Genomic DNA, 24,843 nt, shown 5'->3' with positions numbered 1-24,843 from the left:
TGATGTGTATAGATTAGTTTTATATATATATGTATATATATATATATATATATATATATATATATATAATAGTATAATACAATTATATACCTAATAGTATTAAGCAAACGCGGATCGGACCGCGCGAACTCGCCAACTATTACATAAACCAAAGAGGTTTACAATAGTGGCATACTGGCAAAAGTTGTATGAATATTTAAAGTGAATAAATAAATTAAAAAATAATAATAATATGGGTAATTTTTCCACTTTTAAATTTATTCTAAGCTTAATAGCATCGATCGCAGACGTTTCTGCTTGTTAAAAATTAATTAAGAAATATTTATGTTAGATAATACTACTAGTTTAGTACAGTCGCCATCAGATATATCGGAGCGGCCAAAGTACTCACAAATACGCCTCTATTGTCAAGGCGTAGGGTGCGTGTACAGATATTTTTGAGCACCTCGGCCGCTTCGATATATCTCATGGCGACTGTACCAAGTGACTACAACGGCTAAAGGGGCCCACTGATTATCAGTCCGCCGGACGATATCGGCCTGTCAGTTAGAACAAAAATGTGACAGTTCCGAACAACTGACAGGCCGATATCGTCCGGCGGACTGATAGTCAGTGGGCCCCTTAAGGGCCGATCACACCGAAGCGTCTGTCAACTTTTTCGTAGTTCATTCTGCTTCTAGTTTGATAGTTACTTTTCTTAGCAACTCGAGTGAGTTACGCGATCTTAGAAATTGATCCTTGGGGAGTTCCCAATCGAAAGGACCTTTATTTTCCTCGTTAACGTCGTATAGCTTTTGTTTTCGTCGCTTAAAAACAACTATCAGTTTTTCTATACATACAGCTTTCTATCTTAAATATACTTATGAGCTTATTTATGACTTCTAAATATCCGAGCACGAAATTGGAATTGTATTTTACTCGTAATGTAATGATGTAAGCACGAAACCATTACACAGTGACGAAATTTGATGACATAATAATCATTTCATGGTTTTTCAGGCATTAACGCGATATATTATTAGTCAGTGTAATAAATATGTCCAAATTTCACTGTCCCAGGGGTCAAAGATTACACAATAATTAATTGATAGTTAAACTAAAACTACGAATGCGGAATCTACTATGATCACACGGCCAGTGGTCGCATCAAATATCGAGTGACAGAGACGGAGGAATTTCGAAAAACAGTGCACTGTTCGCAGTAGACCCCTCTGTTACTGTCGTGTATGGCAACGAACGACAACGAGTCTGTAAGTGGTTAAACGACACAACGGCGTCATCAAAAAGGGGGTGTTCCAATCGCTCATAGTACAAGGGCGAGTCAAAGGCCCAGAAGGCCGAGCACATGATTGGCGCGACAGTATCTCGCCGCGAGATAGACTACCGGTCTTTTACTAACTGTATGAATTAAAGAGGGACGGGTGTCGGGTAGTCTGTCGCGGCGAGATACTCTCGCGCCAATTATGTGCCAGCCCGGCAGGCGCTACCGAAACTTACCGGATTGCAAAACATAATATCGCTTCTCTTTACAAACCTTGGCGAGAAGCCTATTCGAATTTCTTAACGGCGTTAATTTTGACATCGTCATGGAGGAACTGATTGTGCTTTTAACTGTGGTCTACCTAGTACGGGGACCGTATGATCTACTACGTCATATGATACAAGGATAAGCCCCAATGGCACATGTTCATAAAATTGATGCTAAGTTTGGAAAAAATAGTAAAAAAGAATAGAATTAGACTAAAGCACGAAATAGTACCACTTCCGGTTACAAAAAAAAGTGAAATTTACGTCATCTGATACAAAAATGTGACTGGTGGCAACAGATTTATTTATATGTATCTTTAGAAACCAGCACTCGTCCACCAGTCGGGCACTTTAAAAGTACCAAAAAGAGAGGAATTTACGTCGTCTGATACAAAGATGAGACTGACGGTGGCAACCTGGCAACAGATAGCAATTTATATGCAGGTTCAGAAAACACTCGTATGCCAGCTCCCAAATGGCCGAAAGTGCGTGTGCCGCCCACTACCTACTAACCCACTCACCTTCTTTACATTCCTTCTGATTAGTTTTTTACACTTTATGTCGCCGCTGGCAGTGGTATTATGTGTCTTAAAACACTAGTTGTTTAGAGAACTCGCCCCACCCTCACTCGTCAAGCCTCTCCAACACACGGCCGGTAATCGAATTGCACGACGCACCGCGTGTGATGTATGCCTTTACATTTGAACTCTTTCATCTATTGATAACGCTTTTATTAGAGCAGTTGTGGCAAATTGATTATCTATTCCATCATTCTGATCTGTGACATTGAGCTATAGATGCTACTGTTTAAATGTAGACGCGAAAAAGTGAAAACCACGAAACTAAATTATGTCGGGACATAATATACTAGGCGGGCTTGCTTGTGAAAAATATTGACAACTCATTCTGAGGGTGCACGGAAAAAATCTACTTAATTACTATCAAGGTTTCCAAAACTTTATAGCCTTATTTTGAGTAGTATAAAAGCTACTAGAATTATAAAAATACAGCAAAGCTAATCATTTTCGTAAGTTGGTGCAATTCATTTTACTATAAATTGATAATGATAAGTGATAAGTTGATAACAAATATTTATTAATAATTATTATCACTCTTATCGCAAATTCATCATCGTTATTGCTATAAAAATACTAATAACATGTGACACGACAAGCGACAACACAACAAGTATTATTTACCAAGAAGGGCTCTACAAAATAAAAGTTTGGCAACCCCAGCTAATAATTTGGGTTTTATGGTATATTTCCATGTGGGATCAAGCCGTCCCAATAAATTTGTTAATGACAGAGCCCCTACTCATAAGTCTAGAGTCTACATGGAAACAAACCATTACCTATCCAGTACCTACTAACTGCAGTAAAAAGGGCCAAACATACATAATTTTTATTTTTCTTAGGTCACCTGAACTAAGAAATTCGCGTTGCCTCTAAATTAAACAGTGAATTTAGAGGCAACGCGAATTTCTTAGTTTTCTGTTACTGCCCTATAATTTATAAAAATTATAAATTGTACCTTAGTATCTTTAACATTATAATAACTATACGTACATGTGTATGTTTTTTAATTGCAGGTAATATAAACCCCAGTTTATTCGTAGCAGAATGCAACACGGAACCAAGAAATAAAAATAGCTCGCCTCGTGCAGTGCAGCGCGATGCTAAAACTTAGGTTAGCACTAAGACCTTGGTAAGTAAATAAACTTTTCTCACACATGCTCGGAAATGGTCGCATTTTGTTCGTAAATCGAAAAGGCAGTGACTAATTTTTATCCCAGTGATGACAACGCCCGGCCGACGAATGAAATTCGTATGATTAATTTTACTCCTAGGAGTAAAATAACCGATACAAATTCCACTTCTGTCCGCTGCGCGCCGGGCGCGTGCTGCACGCGGTGCCGCTGGAGGGGGCGCGGTGCGCGCAAATACGCGAAACGAACGTGTACATAACGTATGCCACATTCGCTAAATATATTATATATTTCAGTATTTCCTTACATGTTTGAGAAAAGCACTATGTATACCTCGGTGGAAACAGGCATTTTCTGACTAGGACCTTTTGTCAGGCCTGTCAGAAAATGCCTTTCTTTCCATCCGTCGGCAACAATATAGGTGTAAAAGCGCTTGCAGCGTAACTGCCAGTGGTGCTAAGGTCAGTCGATTATGGACAGTTTGCTACAAAACGGAGAAATGCTACGCGCTACTACGCTGTGTAGTGCTCGATTAGAATGAACAAACTACGGACTTGATTTGTTACGCAGCTTACGTAGGCGAACAACACGCGAACGCGAAGCGAAGCGATGTGGCGCGGGGTAAATCAATCCTTTGATACCTATAGAAGTCTCCTAAGTGGGCGCTCTCGTTGCGAACGTGAACGCCGTGGGCCCGCCGCGCCGCTTCGTTTCGCGTTCGCGAGTTGTTCGCTTACGTAAGACGCCGCGTTATGGATTAAATGTGTCTTGAATCAAGACTCTTGATGAGGATTGTTATGAGCTGTCAGTGTAAAAAGTGAAGTTTCTCGTTGAAGAAATATCACTTTTGCCACATGTCTTTGCGCTTAACACATTCACTGTCATGGTTTTTCCCGTTTGTAGCGAAAACTGTTTAAACTGTTCACAGTCAACAAAATTGGTTCCTAGTGAGTGAATGACATTTTCTTAAGTATTTAATTACTCTAGTTAAAAATAAGTATTGTGACATTGGCGCCCGCGATAACAATCTTATTTGATCAACAACGCGATTTAATATTATTTCACCGCATTCCTCCACTAACCCTGACCCATTTCTAAAGAGCAGTGCGTTTTATCGTGAACCAATAATGAATTAACGTGAAATGGTTTTGTTTACTCCGTCAAAATAGTGTGTGTTCATATGAGACTCGCATGAAGTATGAAGATACGACATTTGCAATTATGATAATTGATGCCTCGGGCCCTGGAGTGCACAGAACGACCTTTATAACACGATACTAATTTGTTCGCCTAATGTAGACAGTGGATATCATAAGCTCGGATTCCACATGTTACTTACTCAGGTATACAATACATCATATGCCTCAGGTATAATGCCACTTGAGAAATAAAAAGTGTTAAGGCCTAGAATTTCCGACACGGCCACCCTGACACACGTCCCTGCGACTTTTCTTCCACAAAAAATAGAAACTATCGTTTTAATGTTTCTGCCCGCTGATATCGTGCTCCTCGTGTCGGTACCATCATCCGTTTTTAGGACATCAGCAAAATTCTATTCGTACTAAAGTTCTCGAAATAAGTCTACAGTGACAGTACCTCATTATATAATACCGTACTCACTTCCTAAACTTACGCTGCCAAAATAAATCCATAAGATATCAAACATCAAATATTTATTAAGCAAATAGGCCACATCACTTTTACATGTAAATTTTTTACAAACACTAAAAATAACCAAAATTGCAAAATACAATTACTAAATATGAAAACAATGAAATATTAGATCTTTATTAGAGATGTATACAGTCTCGAAATGTCTAAAACACAAAAAAACTAAAAGAAAATACAAGCAACAGACAAATACTTACTAAAATTCTTTAGAGATAGAGATATTTTAGATAATTATGCTACTATCTAGCAATGTTCTGAATTTACCCTTACACATAACTGGTTGCGTAACACCAGTCACTTGCCAAATATACGCGTCGCATTTCTTAACATAGATAATAAAGAATGCAGTACGTATTTGGCATATAATGGGCCATTCGAAATAGCACCCTAATTTATCCAAGTTACCGAAATGGCGGTCGTGTTTGCCGTGTGCCAAGTTTTGTAACGTGTCATGGGTTTGCCTATGACGTCGATGGCTTACGTTGGGACGTATATTATGTAGTACACGTCACATTGTGTCTGTCGTTGACATCAAAAGGGGAATATGTTCTATACGTTAAGCAATTTGTAGATTTCTATACGGAAAACCATAGTAAAGAACTTTTGCTGCCATTCAAAGGGCATTGTATTGACATGAAACAAATCAAATCATGATCATGTAATGACGACATAATCAGGGGCTGATTGGACGGCCTAGTGGTAATGGCCTCTGCCGCGAATGTAGAAGGTACACCTCAACGTCCTCAACCCTAACCAAGGTCAACCTCAGCCCTAGGCACTGGAGGCTATAGTCACTTTTAGGGTTCCGTACCCAAAGGGTAAAAACGGGACTCTATTACTAAGACTCCACTGTCCGTCTGCCTGTCTGTCTGTCACCAGAGCTATAACCGCGAAAATTAAGTGGGGCTCCCATACAACAAACATGATTTTATTGCCGTTTATGCGTAATGGTACGGAACCCCTCGTGCGCGACTCGCACTTGGCCGGTTTTTCTTTCATTATAGGACAACTATTTCATGTTAAAAACAAATAATAAACGGTAAGCTCCGTGAAGCTTGTGTGGTCCATTAGGGATGTTAGATGACTATTACATAATATTATTATTCAACTAACCTACCCTTCTCGGAATCCTGATCCCACAAAACTCACCTTTAAAACTGCCGTCGTCATCCCGTGTGACAGCAGCCTTACGTGTCATATGTTAACTATAAACCGAAGTGACTAGACTATTTGTTTACGATTACGAGCCACTGGGCCGGAATGCGCTTCTAGTCGGTTTCACTAAATGAGTCCTATAAACTATAATGAGTCCTGATAACGTATTTGCATTAGGCGTGGTTTAGAGTTGCTAGGGTTAACTGGACCACAGAATAGGTAATAGTATTATCGTGATATTTGATGTGACGTGTCCGCCCTGTGACTGGACGTAGTTTTGCAAACGGGAACAAACTCCACAAACAAAAAAAAATGGAACCTTAGTAAATGAAGTAAAAAGTTACATGGGGATACAGAGCGTTTTCTCACTGTCCGATCCGATATCGGATGTCGAATGACCTTTTCAGAAAATCAGCTCGTCATCAAGTAATTTTATACTCTAAGAACAAATTAAATTATTTTCTATGAATTATTAAATTATTGAATTAAGTTTTTTTTTATACCACGTCGGCGGCAATCAAGCATACGGCCCGCCTGATGGTAAGCAGTTACAGCCTATGGACGCCTGCAACACCAGAGATATTACACGCAATAAGTGAGTATATTAAGTCATTTTATTTTTGCATTAACGTTTTCTTTTAAACAACAAACAATTATTATATTTATAAAAAAATACAAAATCGTCTCGTATTAGCGAGTCACCAAAATGATATCATCGATTTGGAAATAGTCGAGAGAATGAGAGCAGGAAACAATCGAAAACCCGAATCCCTGTTTTTATATAAACGATGAGGCCGAATTTTGTCCTAATTCTATCCTTCAGCTGACACAATATCTGCACTCCGGCACTCGGCTCCAATATTTGGATACTTTGACGTGTCAAGCTCAAGAAGCTCTCTAAGAGCGCTCCCTTTTATGCTGTCATGCTTGAATACGATTCCTATACGAGTTGCGGGGCTTATGTACGGAGATGTTATTAATCCTTACTTTCGAAAAAATATTATTTGAATATCCTGAAATAAAACTATGAAAACGGATTATATCGCGTATATTGAATTTATAATACATCCCGACGTTTCGAACCCTTTACAGCGTTCAACTTTGGTCAACGGGTGACTGAGGAAAAAATTACAAAGTCATGAGTAACTATCGCGGTAACCGAAGAGAATATTATACATCAAACTAGTTTTGATGTTGCTCATGAACCGTGATAGCTAGACAGTTGAAATTTTCACAGATGATGTATTTCTGTTGCCGCTATAACAACAAATACTAAAAAATAAGGAACCCTCGGTGGGCGAGTCCGACTCGCATTTGGCCGGTTTTTTAAATATCAATTATTTAGCAGTGGCACGTTGATGGTCTCTAAAATACAAAATTCGTGTATCTTTATCTCTCTGAGCGCTCGCGCGATGAGAAACATACGCAGACGTCATACGAATATAAGGTTTATTATGGATCCCAAGTAAATATACGATCGCCGCACCTGTATCATGACTACACGAATTTGAATTCTATTATCCACGTAGTAGGGTCGGTTATTGTTGCAGCGTTATTGAGGTTTATATGTATTGATCTTGGAGTATTTGGATAACGTACGGGTGTGCAAACAAGATTGTTGGTGTACTGAGTTGGCTTATTACAATATCGCAATTAGTGTTAAGGCACAGTTCGTGTTACTTAAATAAAATAATTACAAATTATATGCGTACTGGTCATCAGATATAACCTTTAGTGACCTGATACAACATATAAAACCTAAAATAGAATGAGTGTGCCTGACCTGATACGGTTCATGAAATAAAATACAACCCGCGGACACATGGACAGGCAGACAGACAGCGGCAAGGGGTCTTGGTTGGCATGGCACGCTTTCCTTAGGTATAACCATAGAATAAGTAATAGTATTATCATACAGAACGGCCACGCACCGCCCCGCCCCGATTCGAATTACCTCGCCCCGCGCGACACCAGATTGACGACCTTTTGCCGACCGCTCAGTACTGTTTTTAAGCATACTCACACAATGACGCATGCCTAGTGTGCAGACGTGCCGTTCACACATAGAAACGCATCTTAGATAACAAACTGTCCGAACGGCAGCGAAAATCGAGGAGAGATAGATATGTAGCTCTTGTGAAAGTAAGATGTGGATTATCATGAATATAATAATTGTTGATCGCTTATTGTGAGTCGACTGTTCACACTGCCAATGCTTTCGAGTGAAAAACTCGTTCGTCGCTAAAGTATGGGCGCAGCGGAGTTAGTTATGGACGCTAGGCACGAATTATTTTGTACATTGACCCACCATTTTCTATCTCTATCGCACGCGAATAATTGAGGAGTATTTTCAAAAGGGCTTATTTCTCTATGAACACGCCATACAAAAATAAGCCCTTTTGAAAAGACACTCCTCAATTATATTGCACAGTGGCATTAACCGCCGGCACATGGGCGCGTCAGCAATATAATTACGCGCGTGCGATAAAGAAATGGCGGGTAATTGTACAAAATTTTTCGTGCCTAGCGTTCATAACGAACTAAGGACCTACAGCTTTCAAGGCAGTCACTATCTACCGACCGAGCCCAGCAAAGCAGCTTTAGCTGTAATTGACATTAAACCATGTACTCTTTACCGGTAAAAAAATGGTAATGTTACCAGCTGTGCATTTAGCTAACGTAGAGTCAAAGGTATAGTTAAATCATTTTTAACGTTATTACGTAACGTTAATAGCAGCTTATTTATTGTTTGATTCAGTGATAGATGCCATCGTTAGTAATCGAGATTTAATTCCCCGAATGAGGCATTAAACTGAGCTATTAAAAATGGATAAGTGGACTACAGTATAATAGCTTATTTATTTGCATTACTTGTAGTGTGACTTTGGTAACGTTAAGTTAATTATAATGTGAATGTGGTAACTTTAACAAGCCCTGCAATAAAAAGTAAAATTACCGATAAAATTAACGTTAACCAGGTAAAGTTATAATAATGTTACGTTATCAAGGAACGTTACAATTTACTACCGGTATTTTAGGTATTTTTATGATATTACCGTTACCTAACGTTACTTATAATGTTAATTTGGTAACGTTAACAAGCCTATTATAAAATCCATTTCGCTCGTTTTCTCTCGACACTCACAGTGCTCTTAATTGCTTTGCTATGTTGTGTTTTCTTGAAGTAGGGCAAACCGGATAGGTAATCAATATATGCCAAGCCGATTAACTTCTTACTGTAGCAGTATTCTGTTACTCTTTTTTTTTACTATATTGATTATGGACATTATAATTTGAAACTTGGATGCTTCAGCTGGTTCATATCTACGGAAGTTGCATTAGAATTTTGCTTTTTTTTACACTTCAACTTTCTGCGCAATAAAAATAAGTACAAATGGCGGACTTAATCCCTTAAGGCATTCGCTACCAGTCAACCATAGGGCAAAACATAAATTCTCAAACGATGGGTGCAGTGAGAAAAATATTTCAGAAATAACTTTTCATGCCATGTCCAAAAATAACTGTATCGATTTCTGTTCTCGACTGTACGTACCCTTCAAATCTCCAAAAAACGGGCAGTTTTACCGGAAAGAACTGGTCTCTTCCAAACAACCTCTGGATGTCAAATACCAACTTACAATTTATTTGTCTTAAATAAGGTGCCTAAAACCGCTGTAAATTGCGCCTTATTACAATGTAATAAGATGCCATTTTGTTAGCCTTTAATGCCCGGAACTACAAGGCCCGGCCCCATAAACTCGGGGTGGGCCCACCTTGACCTGAACTATTCGTGCAGCGAAATTTGAAAACTATTCAAACGGTCCTATGTGATATCATGGGCTTTACCATTTTGAGACTTAATCCCATGTAATATGATTTAAGATGGCTTTAAACTTTTAATTATATAACACCTTTATAGTGAAAATGAAAATTCATGAAGTTGTAAACTCTTTTTTTATGAAATAGGAGGTAAACGAGCAGACGGATCACCTGATGGTAAGCGATTACCGCCGCCCATGGACACCCGCAACACCAGAGGAAAATTTTCTTGTTTTATTCTTCTACTTTGTAGCTTAACTGGAGAGCTAAACCTAATGAAATGTTAAAACTCGCTAACTAGTGAATGATTCAGGCTAGGATTCATTATATGACAAGAAAAAAACCGGCCAAGTGCGAGTCTGACTCGCGCATGAAGGGTTCTGTACCATTACGCAAAAAGCGCCAAAAAATCACGTTTGTTGTATAGGAGCCCCACTTAAATATTTATTTTATTCTGTTTTTAGTATTTGTTGTTACTACAACAGAAATACATCATCTGTGAAAATTTCAACTGTCTAGCTATCACGGTTCATGAAATACAGCCTGGTAACAGACAGACTGACAGGCAGACAGACGGTGAAGTCTTAGTAATAGGATCCCGTTTTTACCCTTTGCGTACGGAACCCTAAAAACATGTGTTTTTATCAAAGTGCCACTAATTTGACCTTTGACCGATGTTCATTTGGTCGAAATTTTGATTGTACAAAATATAATTTTACAAAAAGGCCTAAAGTTTTCTATGTTAATTTTCTTGTATCGTCAATAATTGTTAAGATCCCATAGCAGGACGCTTATTGAGGGACTATAAATATAGGTTGATTTTTGTCAGATTGTCTGATCCCACAAAATTCCCCATAGGATTTTTCCTCAAAAAATTTATACAAGGTGGCTAAAAAAAAGTGCATTCCCGTTGCCAGGGAAGTTTTGGGATTATACTAACTTTTACTATGGGACCAACCCCGAAATCGTGAAAAAAAAACCGGCCAAGTGCGAGTCGGACTCGCGCACCGAGGGTTCCGTACTTTTTAGTATTTGTTGTTATAGCGGCAACAGAAATACATCATCTGTGAAAATTTTAACTGTCTAGCTATCACGGTTCATGAGATACAGCCTGGCGACAGACAGACAGACGGACAGCGGAGTCTTAGTAATAGGGTCCCGTTTTTACCCTTTGGGTACGAAACCCTAAAAAAATGTATAGATATGGGGTTAAAGATGGGGGTAAAGGATAGATCCTTTATCGGAGGATTTAACACGATCTCACAAACTCTAAGTCAACTAAAGCTTGTTAAAGAACTCCGTCCTTTAAAACATCGCGTGGTAAAATATAAAAGTTGTGCACGCCACTGCTATTACATAACTAGGAGTGGATTATCATGAACAATGTTCACTTAAAATGTTTTTAATTAATTAAAATAAATATATAATTATTATAGGACAATCTTTTTTTATACTACGCCCATGGCAAACAAGCATAGGGCCCGCCTGATGTTAAGCAGTCTCCGTAGCTTATGTACGCCTGCAACTCCAGAGGAGTTACATGCGCGTTGCCGACCTTAACTCCGCACCCTCGTTGAGCTCTGGCAACCTTACTCACCGGCAGGAACACAACACTATGAGTAGGTCTAGTGTTTTCTTCAATTTTATCCAAATCGACCTAGTCCAATAGTAAGCTCAATAAGGCTTGTGTTCTGGGTGCCATCTGTACAATGTACATACAAAATACATAAAAAACATCCATAACTCAGGAACAAATATTTCTAATGAACACACAAATTGGCTTAAATGCCCTGACCAGGATTTGTACCTGGGACCTCCTACTTCGTAGGCAGTACCGACTAGGCTATAGAGATGCAACGGATAATTGTTTGGCCGGATACCGGATTACGGAGCATTCGTTATCCGGCCGCCGAATATTCGTCCGGCGGAACTATACCTACATTTCGGTGTTTCAGTGCGCATTGTGCAGATTTTGACCTGTTTCGTAGTGAACGTTCGCGCGGATTCATTTCTAGGTTTGAAATGAGTTCGCGTGCAAGTGAGTGGAATGTTTAAATTGTTTAAAAAATTAAACGAGTACGATTATGACCGTGACTGTTTCTTAAATCCAATTTGCTTACTCCCAAATCAAGCAAAGTTACTTTCCGGTATCCGGCCGGATACTAGGCCACTAACCTGTATCCGGCCGGATATTAAAATAAGGGCTGGTTAGGCCGGATACCGGATAGTAACCGAATATCCGGTGCATCTCTAGTTTAAAGGGTGGCTCTGTCTATCGGTGTCAGTTTACAGCAACTAAGAATCCCTAATACGAGTATGAGTTCATCAATTAATCGTTTACTAAACCCTAATATGGCAATAGGTTTATTTTTTATTTTTATAGCGTATGTAAGTGTCCCACTGCTGGGCAAAGGCCTCTCCCCTTGATTTCCACGACTCCCGATTTGGTGTTTCCTCCGGCCAGTTGTTCAGGAAGCTGTCCAGGTCATCCCGCCATCTCCGTTTGGGCCTGCCCCGTCCACGCCCCTCTACCGGCATCCACTTGGTGGCTAAGCTAGCCCACCTCTCTGCTGGATGCATGCGGTAGACGTGACCGGCCCAGTCCCATTTGAGCCTAGCGGTTTTCTCGGCTACGTCAGCGATGCCGGTTTTTGAGCGCAGCGTGGTTTAGGTTTTTTTACTAGACTTATTTCATTCAAAACTGTTAGGTTTATTTTTATTTTTTAAGGAATTTAAATTAGTCAGTTGCAGAGAGAAATGTGTTTGCATGTCTCTGTCTAAAATTAGGGATCTAAGTAACTAGTTTTCGTGTAACTATACAACAAAACACAAACAAACAAACCATGAAAAAAATAGAAGTTGTTACCGAAATAATTAAGTTGGCGTCCCAATTAACAAATCCATACCACATTTTAATTGTGTTTTATACTTAAAGTTTTATTGTCTGAAAAATGGTAAATCTTAAAATAAAATGTAACTTTGAAAGTTACCTTTAAACTTCTTACTTCGTAATTATTGTAACTTAGGTGGGTAATAATAGGTCGAACACGACGTCAATGCATGAAAATCCTTCAGATATCTTCCAACTCTAATATATTCTCCCGACCTCATATATTCTAGACAAGAATCTATTTTTCAACCTTGACATTCCATTGTAAGTTCCTATCTGTCAGGTCCATTTATGTCCTCAATACTGTTCACCAATTTGTTTTACGGTAATAGGTTAGTCAAAATAACAATATAGCGTAGTGGTAACGGGCTTACCCGAGTACATAGCGGTGAGGCAGGTTACGTAATTGCAATGTACGTGTGTGTGTACGTTCTTACGTAACCTTTTCAGTGCACCGTATGCATAAGCTTGCTTATGGATCCTATACAGTTACTATCCAAAAAAGATTGAGCACACGAACTCATTTTTGCCTTTTAATTAAAACTGTAAAGTGTTGGCTATTCTTTCAATTCCTCATATCGATTATCGCTGGCAAGCTGTATATTGTACGCGTGCCAACTTCGAGTTCTACTCATATTGCAGTACTAAACTACTTAGGGATATGGGGGAGTAATATCTTGCCGGCATGGAGTAGCCCTCGTAAGTAACCTTGGTAGAGCCTGAACCATCCGTCTGCCCGGGCTGACGTTCGATTTTCACTTGGAGCATCAGCGCCAGTGTTTCGCCCGGGTGGGCGTGGTCTACCAGCCGGTCAATAGCACGGCATTCCGCCTCTCGCTCGCTCCCACGCCACACCGATAACGACCTCTCACTCACACCCGGGGATGATTGAAACGTGTGCCGCAAGCGCCCCGCGCGCCCCTTCTCCAAGGACGTTCAGTGAATCCGTCCCTCTCTGCGAGAGCACGTGTCTCAGTTACTATTTCATATAATGTGTGCCCCGCGAAAATTCACAACCAATTATGAGTCAAGTGCCTGATAAATTAGGTGACCAAATTCATGCCCGAAATCGCTTTTAGCGATGCGTGAAGAACCGGAGGACAATTATGTGTAACCGTGAAGTGATATGGCGATAAGCTTCAAGAACATCTCTTCGTGTTTTCCGTCCTGTGCTCTACCACGCCTTGTTATTCTTGTGACAACTCCAGGTACGTCCGAGGATTCCCTAAAATCTGTCACATACGGGCAGCACCCACTTAACCTCATTCCGCGATCCCCTTGTAAAAATGCCCAACGTCATTATATTTCCATACTCGTCTGACTGTCGCCCGGTCCAGACATACAATTATATACAGAGATGTGACTCACACAAATTCGTCTCCATCGATCGTATCTATTCCCCGAGAAGGTCAGAGAGTAATCGAATACATATTGTTTGCCCTAAAAGCTATTGACACAGGGTTAGCCGATCCGTCCGTTTCTACCCCACGGGGGAAAACTGGGAAAAGCGAGCTCGCGAACGGATTGTTCGGCTAGATAATGTTACGCTTAGGTTTTACGCTTTATCGGCGCCTGGCGCTGGCTCGCCGGCAGGCTTTACCGATTTCCTTTTTCGATTTGTAACCGAGATATGTCCAGGGATCGGCCGACCGTGCGGCTCTTTAGACATACAATTAATTGAGGCTCTTCAAGTCTCCCATAAAATTGCCCAACATTTGTGGCTCTTTCCGGTTACGAAAACTGGGGATTTCAACTGCGGATAGCTCGTCTCAAGTGTTAGCCGACGCTCCTAGATCGATAAGTAACGCTGCTATTCTAAAATTGATAGAATTATTCAGATTCTCAAGTAGTATAATGAGACAGTCCGGTCACTTAAAATTGGCTGCTGGCCTTTTGTATGGCAGTGGCGCCACCTTGGCAGCTATGGGAAACCTTACTTGTCAGTTGACATCTGTGAAATATGTAGACGATGTGCGTATCACCTTTCTATCATTTTGATCACTTCCCTATTACCGTAAAATATCACAAACTTGACGTGAATAAAACAAAACATCGTTTTCCGTACCTATTCACAATTCTTGACGTGAAAGGCTTAGTATGGCATTGTAGAATGTTAGGTCATCTTCATTATGCATTCGAGTATCGACTGCTAATGGCGCCCCGAATGACATCAGTCTTTGGCAGCCTTGTACAGTTGGGTAGCTGTAAAACTATCATGTTTGTCATGATGAAAATTATTGTAAAAATCATGAAGTCTCCACTATCCTTGTTTCATTGCAATGGTCCGTAAATGGGCCGATTTTTATTTAGTTGTCGATTTTTTCCGTTAGTAGAGCTCTTCAAACTCAATTCTGCAATTCTCGGCGGAAAAAAATATAAAATCAAAACTTGTCCCCAAAAAAATGTACTTGCTTTGCTCTTCAATTACGAAAATACCTTACGTTTTGCGCTTATATGGTACAGAATGGGGAACTTTATCTATCCACCAAATTATATCGAAATATGCCGAGAAAATTCGACAATAAAAAAACTGCCCAGTACGTTTAATCGATCTTGTCGCGTTCATTGTGCAGACAAGTATATCGAATTTTAATACTACTTAACTAAGCCTCGCAAGGATATAATTTATAGAAGCTTCGACTGTTTTTATCTGGCCTGGGCTACAACCACGAAATCGTAGTTCGTAAATTTCGTGCAACTCTCTTTTCATGACTCTGTCACTCTTATTACGCCTTTATTAGAGTAAAAGAAAAAGATGCCCGAAATTTGCGAATGTCGATGTTCGCGGTAGGCCCTCTGATTCGCTGTATTCTTCTACTTAATTGAATTATTGACAAAGATAAAAATGAAAATGAAAAATGAAAAAGCGTTTATTGGTTACAATATCCCCGACGAATGGTGTGACAGTTTGCTGGTGCCCATTTTTAAAAACAAAGGGGATGTACAGGAATGCAACAACTATAGAGGAATAAAGCTCATGTCACATAGCATGAAAATATGGGAAAAAGTGATAGAGAGACGCCTGAGAGATGAGAGTGATATAACACAAAACCAGTTCGGGTTTATGCCGGGGAGAGGTACAACAGACGCCATTTTTGCACTTCGCCAAATGTGCGAAAAATACAGACATGCCAAAAAGAACCTGCATATGGTGTTTGTTGACCTCGAAAAAGCATACGATCGAGTACCCCGAGAGGTTTTGTGGTGGGCTCTGAAAGAGAAATGCGTGCCTGGGAAGTATGTGGAGCTAATCCGGTCAATGTACAACCGATGTTGTACACGCGTCCGGTCAGCCGCTGGCACCACCGACAGGTTCAGTGTCACAGTAGGCTTGCACCAGGGATCGACTTTAAGCCCTTACCTCTTCCTGCTAGTTATGGACGCTCTGTCGTCGGACATACAGGAGGAGGCACCTTGGTGTATGCTGTTTGCTGATGACATTGTGCTTGTAGGTGAAAACGAACTAGAGGTGCAGAGCAGACTTGAGAAATGGCGGCAAAAATTGGAGAATGTTGGCCTAAAGATCAGCAGATCTAAAACAGAACACATGTTCTGCGATTTTGGCGGTCTCTCCAGTTTTGCTGCCATAGAACTCGATAGCGTTACATTGCCGGTCTGCTCCGACTTCAAGTACCTCGGTTCGCTCCTACAGTGCGATGGCGATATTGACCGTGACGTGAAAAACCGGATTAGCACAGGATGGATGAAATGGCGACAGGTTACGGGAACCATTTGTGACGCCCGTATGCCCCTTCGGTTGAAGGGTAAAATTTATAAAACGATCATAAGACCTGTCGTCATGTATGGATCAGAGTGTTGGGCCCTAAAGGTGAGGGATGAAAAGAGATTGCATGTAGCGGAGATGAGAATGTTAAGGTGGATGTGTGGCGTGACGAGAATGGATAGGATAAGGAATGAGTATATAAGAGGAAGCCTGAAAGTTGCACCCATAACAGAAAAAGTAAGGGCAAATCGCCTAGCATGGTACGGGCATGTGATGCGGAGGGATGAAAGTCATGTGACAAGAAAGGTATTAAGAATGAATATGGAGGGAAGCACGAGGAGAGGAAAACCGAGGAAAAGGTGGATGGACTGTGTGAAAGATGATATGAAACTAACGCAAGTGAATGATGAGATGACGGGTGACAGAGATGTATGGAAGAAAAAGACATGCTGCGCCGACCCCAAGTGAATGGGACAAGGGCAAGCCCTCGGGAACGAAACGCAGCTATATCAAATCTGTCATTCCACAACCGTTTAGCGCACTCCCCGACGCGTTTATATTTAACCCGCGGCTTTAATTCGTATTCCGTGTTGTTCCCGTCGAGTTTCACGAATAACCAGTGTACATATGTCTGAAGAATAATTTACAGTCACTTAATGGCTAGGCCTTCAGTTCATGTGAATCGTACATAGAAGATGATAAATAAGTCTGAACTGACTATACAGCAGGAATAGTGACAGTTCCGTTATAAATTTCCTTTTAAATATATAGCACTATATATACTTTCAGAAAATTTTACGTTAATGGAGGATTTCCACAACTACCGCTAGCTATGTCGGTAAATTAAGTAGTCGGATAATTGTACGACTATTGTTTATTGTTAATTTGGAGATCAAATAATGCTGGACCGTCTGAAATCTCGTCTCAACTTATGCCACAACTAATCATACAAGTAGATTAGAATACACGGCCACACGCGATCGGAATAGCCCGGGAGTGAATATTTTTAAATCACACACGCGGCAACAATGAAGTCATCACAATACCCGGTTCCGTTACGGCATATTATGTGAATCATTTCCGATACTCGCTTTATACCGTCGTACGCAAAACTATCAAATACATTTGTGAATCATTGTGAATGCCAACGGCTTCTGTAGTCGTCATGAGCTGCTGTGGCCGCAACGCCATTCACGACTCAACTCTTGAATCGATATACCATAGTTTAATGTTTTCGATGTCCGTGTCTATACTGCAATACCATTTTGACCAATTCAAACTTTACAACGATAATGCCAGTACAGGTCACATCTGTCATCCCTGTACATTTCTAGTTTTTAATTAGCATTTGTCCATAAACGATTCCCATCTTATTAGCTAGGCCCCCGATGTCCTATAGCGTCACTGGGTCGTTCACAGGATAAATTATCTCTATGACTCGTACGTCTATGTTCTCGTACATTCGATGCCAGCTCTTATGAATATACGAAATCGTTACCCCAGATTTAGCCAACTGTACTTGATTGAGTTCTCGTCTATTTCGGTTTCAAGTTTTGACTGTACTGTCAAAACTTTTCAATCCCACAGACGTTGCTTTTCAAAAACATGCCGCTCCGCGTTTTTGACTGTTGCTTATGTAACGATTTAGGTCGCATTTATTGGACTAAATTGACTATTTGGCTCAACTTGATGGGGATGACTGGCATACATAAAATTATGTAGTATAATGTCTATTTTAGCAATATTTGTAATACAGGGTACACGCATTAACGTATTTGTCATTTCCGTTTCCGGTGATCGACGATTCGGTTGCCATGCCACGGGATCTAATGCAAATGGATTATTGGATACGCCAGGAAACCCGCAATATTGATTCAATTATTCACAAAAACGCTACCTATTTTTTTTGTAGTACGACCTGTTGAAATACCATATAAAAAGGTAAAAAAAAACATTGTCGTTTACCCCTATTGGCAACCAAATCGCCGACCACTGATCAATCTGATCTGTAGATATTATGAGAGCGCGTGGAAATTTAGACCTAAATATGTATGGTATTCCACGTATTCCACAGTAAAGTTACATTCCCGCTAAAATTCAACACGTGATGGAAATAACCCAAAGTTGCTTACCATCTGAATTTTATTACTTATTTATTATTTACAAAATGGCAACTTCATTTGCACGCACAATACGACTTGCACTTCAATGAGGCTCTCGTTCATTCATTTATTCAGAGCCCACTGTGTCCCACTGCTAGGCATAGGCACCCAAAAGAGGGGCGACCCTCTTTTTCCACTCGTCTCTGTTTAGTGCTATATCTGGCCAGCCTCTCAAAAAGAAGTCCAAGTTATCCCGCCATCGCCGATGAGGTCTGCCGGATCCCCAGTTAGACTCGTGGGGCTCCCACTCCGTGGTTAACTTGGCCCACAAGTCGTACTGAGTAAAAATTAAAACGCGTTTTTGTATACCACAAGTTAACTGATAATTGACATTTAGATTCTTTAAAGCATTTAATATGTCCAATTTTGCGGATGAGTATGAATATGGCTGCATATTAGCTATAATTATGACCACGTACCTTGTTATTCAGGCAATGTTCAACACTTGGGGTAGCTGTTACCTTTATTAATGCTAATATAGTGCAATAACAACTCAATTGTACAGCATTTAGCTACATAATTTGTGCCCAAATTAGAGATATATCAGCATTATAGCAGGATATAGTGCTGATTTCCGTATCAGATATACAGCAATTTAAAGTTGCTAATAATAGGTCCATGGTGTACTGTAAAAATGCAGTTACACAGAACCGTTGTGCTGCTTGGGGCGTATATAGATACCTACGTTGCGAAGCTTCGCATTTGTATCGAAGCATACTTAATTATGAACAAAGCACCAACGGCCCTACCTAACCCCTAACTAATTGGCATTGTTCAACAAGATGAATATAACCTTTTACCCTCTTTTTTTCTTTTTTACTACAATCATTAATGCTATTGAGCGTAAAGGAGGCATGATCTAACAGCTTTTGTGTAAAATTTGGGTAAAATTTATTTTTCATAATCCATCATTTATTTATTTCTTGAATGCGGTACAATAAAGATGTATTAATAAAACAATTTTTGATCAGCACATCCTGCCTGAATAGGCATAGAAATAACAAGTATTACCTATAACTATGACTAGATTCTATCGAAATTATAAATTAATTAAGTACCTACAGTATTTTTTCCATATCAGAATAGCATACAAAGTTATGTCGGATGACTACATTTATGAACATAACACATGTATGACACATACTCGTAAATGCAAATAGAGCTTACTCCGCAATAGTAATAAAAACATAATTAATAGCGTGATGTCGCGACATGTCGTCATCACCAGCAGACATTTCCGCAAAGTGATTCATTTCACCATTTTTTTAGTGGTGTCCAGTCAGCATCAATATTCGTAGTAGCGAATTTAATAAATACAATTCTATTGAATAAATAGAAATAAGCTCATAGATATATCTACAGTTCGCCATACTCATAATCTTAATTGCATGTTAGAATTGTTTACATAACACCCTGTAGGGCACACTAAACAGTTTAGTAAAGAGAAGATCGAGTCTTTTACACAATATATAACTAATACGAGTAGGTATTTATGCGATTTTCGGTCACCGAAAAAAAACAATTCATGTACAATATGACATCAAAAGTATTTGCCATACTTGCCTGCTGCCTATATTTGTATTTGTTTTACGTATAGATTTATCTCTTTTTGTACAGCTATTAGATAATAAATATTTTTGACACGCCGTCATTCAGTACTAATGCAATGCAGCTACACCAGTTACACCGTTATATTGATTTAAACTAACGCGATTTTCACTCATAATTTTAAACTAACGCGGGACTTAATCGCGTAAAAAAACTTACGTAACTTAAGTTTTTCGGGACTTATCGGGACGGATTAAGTCCCGTGTTAGTTTAAAATTATGAGTTACACCGTTATTTAACTTGTTCAGGTCTCACACACGGCCTTTCTTATTTAACCAGCAAAATATACTTAACTCCTTTATTTACTGGTGTAAAAGATAATACTATCTTTATTTCAGTAAATATATCTACGTGAAGGTCGTCAGGATTCTGTGTTACATATCTTTATCTATTTTACTAACATCAAGATAAAGTTGTTTAATTTCTTTAGCTTCCTACTCTTGAATGAGTTAGTATCTGTCTGGTATTTCTGGCAGTCGCCTGTCATACCATACAGCCTCCGTATTTGTGTAACGGACAATTTTGAAATAGACAAACGTTATGTATCCAGCTTTAGAAAATCAAGTGTTTGTTTGCCGATTTAGTGTAAATTCCAAACACGATTAACCTTTCGCTTGTGTTTACGAATCCGAATTTATCAGTCATATTTTAACTTTTTTTTTCCGATAACGATTTTTTCGGCTTTATACGACACAAACCACAAACATACGAAAGGTTAAAAGATTAGTTTATGCAGTTTTGGGTCATCTAAAGTTTAAATACTAACCATAAGAGCTTAACTTTCGAAATTAGACTGTGAAATTGATCGATTTAGTGTAGTGCCCAAAGTAAGTAATATTTTAAGTATTTCTTATATTGCCTCCGATCTTAAAAGCCCTTACTCTAAGGGTAAGCAGTACGTGCTTGCACCTCCAATACGGACGGTTCCGCCGTGGGGGTGGGGGGGGGGGGGTGGCCTAGGGGTTCAGGGCGTCAGCCCGGATTGCTAAAGACGCCGGTTTATTTTATAGTATTACTAAAAAAATAATCTGCTTCATAATTAGCACAAGATAAAAAAATATACCAGATAATTCATTGCTACTTTTTTACTGAACCACTCCTTACGTATGTTTAAATCAACAATAAAATACAAATGCAACGTGGAATTCAAACGTTTAATTAACAGTTACATAAATTCTTACCGACAGAAACTAAGGCCAGGATGATAAATAAATGCCCAAACTAACAAATTAAATGTGGAACCCGCTTTTTTAGGGTTGACACACGTGAATTGTATAAAATCGCGTATTTGCTTATATAATAGCCTGACGTTTAGCAAATCAAATTATGTTTACAGAAAAGGAAAGCCGAGAAAAAGTTATTTTGTCATACGAATAAATAAAATCTAGATAAAATAAGTGATAAGTTAGACGTAGAATCTATAAGATAAAAAAAGTTGCGTTGAGAAGAAAATGCAGGGAACAGAACCCATAAGAGATTTTCTGTTAAATTCTTTGAATGGTTGCCATTATTATTACGAGTATAATTGAAGAAGTCACAGGTCCTGCACAGGAAATCTTACATCAGAATAATTTAATAAAATGTAAATGTACGTATTTTGCGGCATATTCATAAATACTGATTAAAACTTTCTCGATTTCTACACATTATTAAATTGTAATTTTAAAAACTCGCGTGACTAGATGTTGATATCCACTTTAGCCAGTCTTCTCCGAGACCACGGGGACAACGTCGTCCTCGAAACGTCGGAGGTAGATTTTGAATGAATGAATGAATGAAATCGTTTATTCACTATGAACATATGGTAACATAGGATCTTAATTTATATACATTGCTTCCCATTATACATTTTAAAACTTAAATACGCGATTAAGGGCCAGTTGCACCAACCACAATTAACAGACTGATTAAGGTCAAGCAGCAGAGAGCTATGAAACTTTCCATACAATAAAATTTAGCGAACGGTAAAACGCTGACAGACGGTTTGGTGCAACCGACCCTAAGTCTCGTTTTACAATTTAATAATATTTATAAATAACTATTGACGTCACAGCTTTTACTTAATCTACGTTGGCGTGGTATTATTTGCATATTGTATTCATTTATTTTTATCTTATTAATTATGTAACACAAGTTTCGTCTTATCAAAGAGCCTTCGTCTAGCCTAGCCCAATGCGAAATAATATAATGTCAAAATCATTTAAAAAATATTTTATTTTTGTACTCGCCTACGATAAAAACCCACCTTTTGACTTCTGATTTACCTGTTGTCTCTCACCTAATTTATATAACTTTGGAATTATCCAAAGTTATATAACTACAGCATTTCAGGATAATTTTAGATAACATATTTACACGTTACCAACTAATAGTATTACGTTACATAGCGAAAACGGTTCTAACTATTTCTATATACGTAATATGTAAATGTACACGCATAATGTAACATTAGCAATAAGGGTTTTGTCAATTTTTTTTTTTTAATCATGATTTTACTCTTTGGGCTCAGCTGGGGCCAGTTACAGTTTGCGGTGTGAGTGATCAGCATTGCGGCCTGAAGGGCCGCGACGCTGCCAAGAAAGAAGGAGTGAGAGAGAGAGAAAGTAGGAAGAGTGAAAGATGACAGAGAGATGAATAGGGTTTTCTCAATAAATTATTCAATGTTCTATTGTATGTATGTGGGATTCAGTCAATTTGTGTAAGAATGTTTCTATAATATTTATTTATTTATTCTATTCTATAATAGGTAGCCTTACGAAAACTAGAAATCGATCTATCTAAGTTTTATTTGGGAAAATGAAACATTTTCGAGGAAACCAGCATTGTCAACCAGAGGTTAATTGTTAAGTGACAACCCTAAGTAGAGCAAATATTCGCCCGCCCGACCCTAAGGGCTTAATTAATCTGCGGGTGGTTTTTATTTGCTCGTGGCCACGTCTTTGTCTAACGATAGTGTTGTAGATCTTTTACCGCCATTACTTTAGACAAAATGCTTCATTTTGTTTCCCAACCACGATCTTTTAACCAAGAGAGTACGGACCTACCTACGGACGGGAATACCTAACTAGGACACATTTGAATATCCTTATATTGCACGTGAATTTACTGAAGCACAGCCATTGACATAAAATCAAGTCAAACTGGTTGTAACCCTTTCGAGAGGTCTTTGACCTCGATGTTGTTTCACAAACGATTGAATGACACGAGAGATTACCTTTGAAGTGCCGCACGTAAACCCTGAACGCAATTCTACTTGAAAATTTTATCACATTTCCTTGAAAACATGATATTTTTAATAATTCTTGGTGGCAGGGAGTAAAAAGTAAATGTAAATTTTGTCCTGTGCATTTTGTTATTTAATACCTGGGGCCCGTTTCTCAAAAGCTTGTAACTTGTAATACAAGCGGATGTCACTGTTTGACAGCTTTTGTTAGAAAGGGACTTCTACTTGTATTACAAGCTACAAGGTTTTTAGAAACGGGCCCCTGGAGACGAATAATTATTTATCATTTACAATAATATAAATATATTTTATTTATAAGATGTAAATATGTATAATAAAATTGACATGTAATTTTTGTTATGAATAAAGAAACTGAAACTGAATATAGAAGTTTAGTTTAACGACCAAAGGCAGATGGATGGATGGATTTTTTTCTCCGAAAATGTTGACTTAACAATCTATACCTGTACCGTCTCTTTTTATTTTCCGATACAAGTCATGCTATGCATTTAAAAACCGTTGTTTTATTGACAATGGGAATTAGTGATGGTTATGTAGTTAAAACCTAACAAATAATACAGTTTTGGCGGTAACTATTCAATTTCCAGTTTTTTTACCACATAAACCAAGTAAAGTAAATAGTACAATCACGGAATCATTTAAAATTCGTCACTCGTCTTCCGAAGTCCCAAGCCAGAAACGGCCCACCGAAGTCAACTCCATTGTCTTGGCGGAACCCGTTAAACGACTGCAGGAAGTGCATCCGGCATCCATAATTCGTATAGTACTATTCACATAAATAGTACAGCCCATGGGCTGGAATGTATTTGGCCTTTTAGTGGCGTTTACTTTGAGCTGCGTTAGGTTTATTGGCGCTAATACTAGTCAAAGGGAGTTAAGTTGATCAATTAACCAGCTGACAGGCTGATTAGTCTAGGTAGAGGATTTTAAGCAACAACACGTAAATTACTAAAGATTTTTCCAAACTTATCAAATTATATCAATTGGCATTTACTGATTTGTAGAATAATACGTATCTGTAGTTCGCGAAAAATACCACACCCAACATTAAGACATGATTAGATGCTGCAGGAGATCGCACTGTGTAACGACGACGCCATACTGATTGAACATGAAAATTTTCTGTTTTTCGACGATAACTTGTTATTGTCCTAACAAAAATTTACTTACAATCCTGGGAATCTGTTCAGGATTATTTGTCAAAACTATACAAAGTTATCATCGAAAAATAGAAAATTCATGTCCAACCACAAGTATGGCGTCGTTCCACAGTGGATCTGTTTACAGACACATCTATGCCTAACTCTCACCATACACAGACCAAATCAACAAATC

The 24,843-nt window shown here is 38.9% G+C and overlaps 1 protein-coding gene across 5 annotated transcripts in view; it reads left to right on the top strand.

The window, feature by feature from the left end:
* LOC134751389 (plasma membrane calcium-transporting ATPase 2) overlaps positions 1 to 24,843 on the top strand; it is a 194,388-nt gene that overhangs the window by 59,485 nt on the left and 110,060 nt on the right. Inside the window, exon 1 of one of the 5 annotated variants that reach the window (XM_063686760.1) lies at positions 13,816 to 13,978. The exons of the other annotated variants lie outside the window; for them this stretch is intronic. The gene's annotated coding sequence lies outside the window, so the exon portion shown is untranslated. Of the gene's footprint in view, positions 1 to 13,815; positions 13,979 to 24,843 lie in introns of those variants that run through there. 5 annotated transcript variants of the gene reach the window in all.

The sequence above is a fragment of the Cydia strobilella genome, chromosome 22 (assembly GCF_947568885.1).
Source record: "Cydia strobilella chromosome 22, ilCydStro3.1, whole genome shotgun sequence".
Lineage (NCBI taxonomy): Eukaryota > Metazoa > Arthropoda > Insecta > Lepidoptera > Tortricidae > Cydia > Cydia strobilella.
This window is presented reverse-complemented; position numbering and strand designations above follow the sequence as displayed.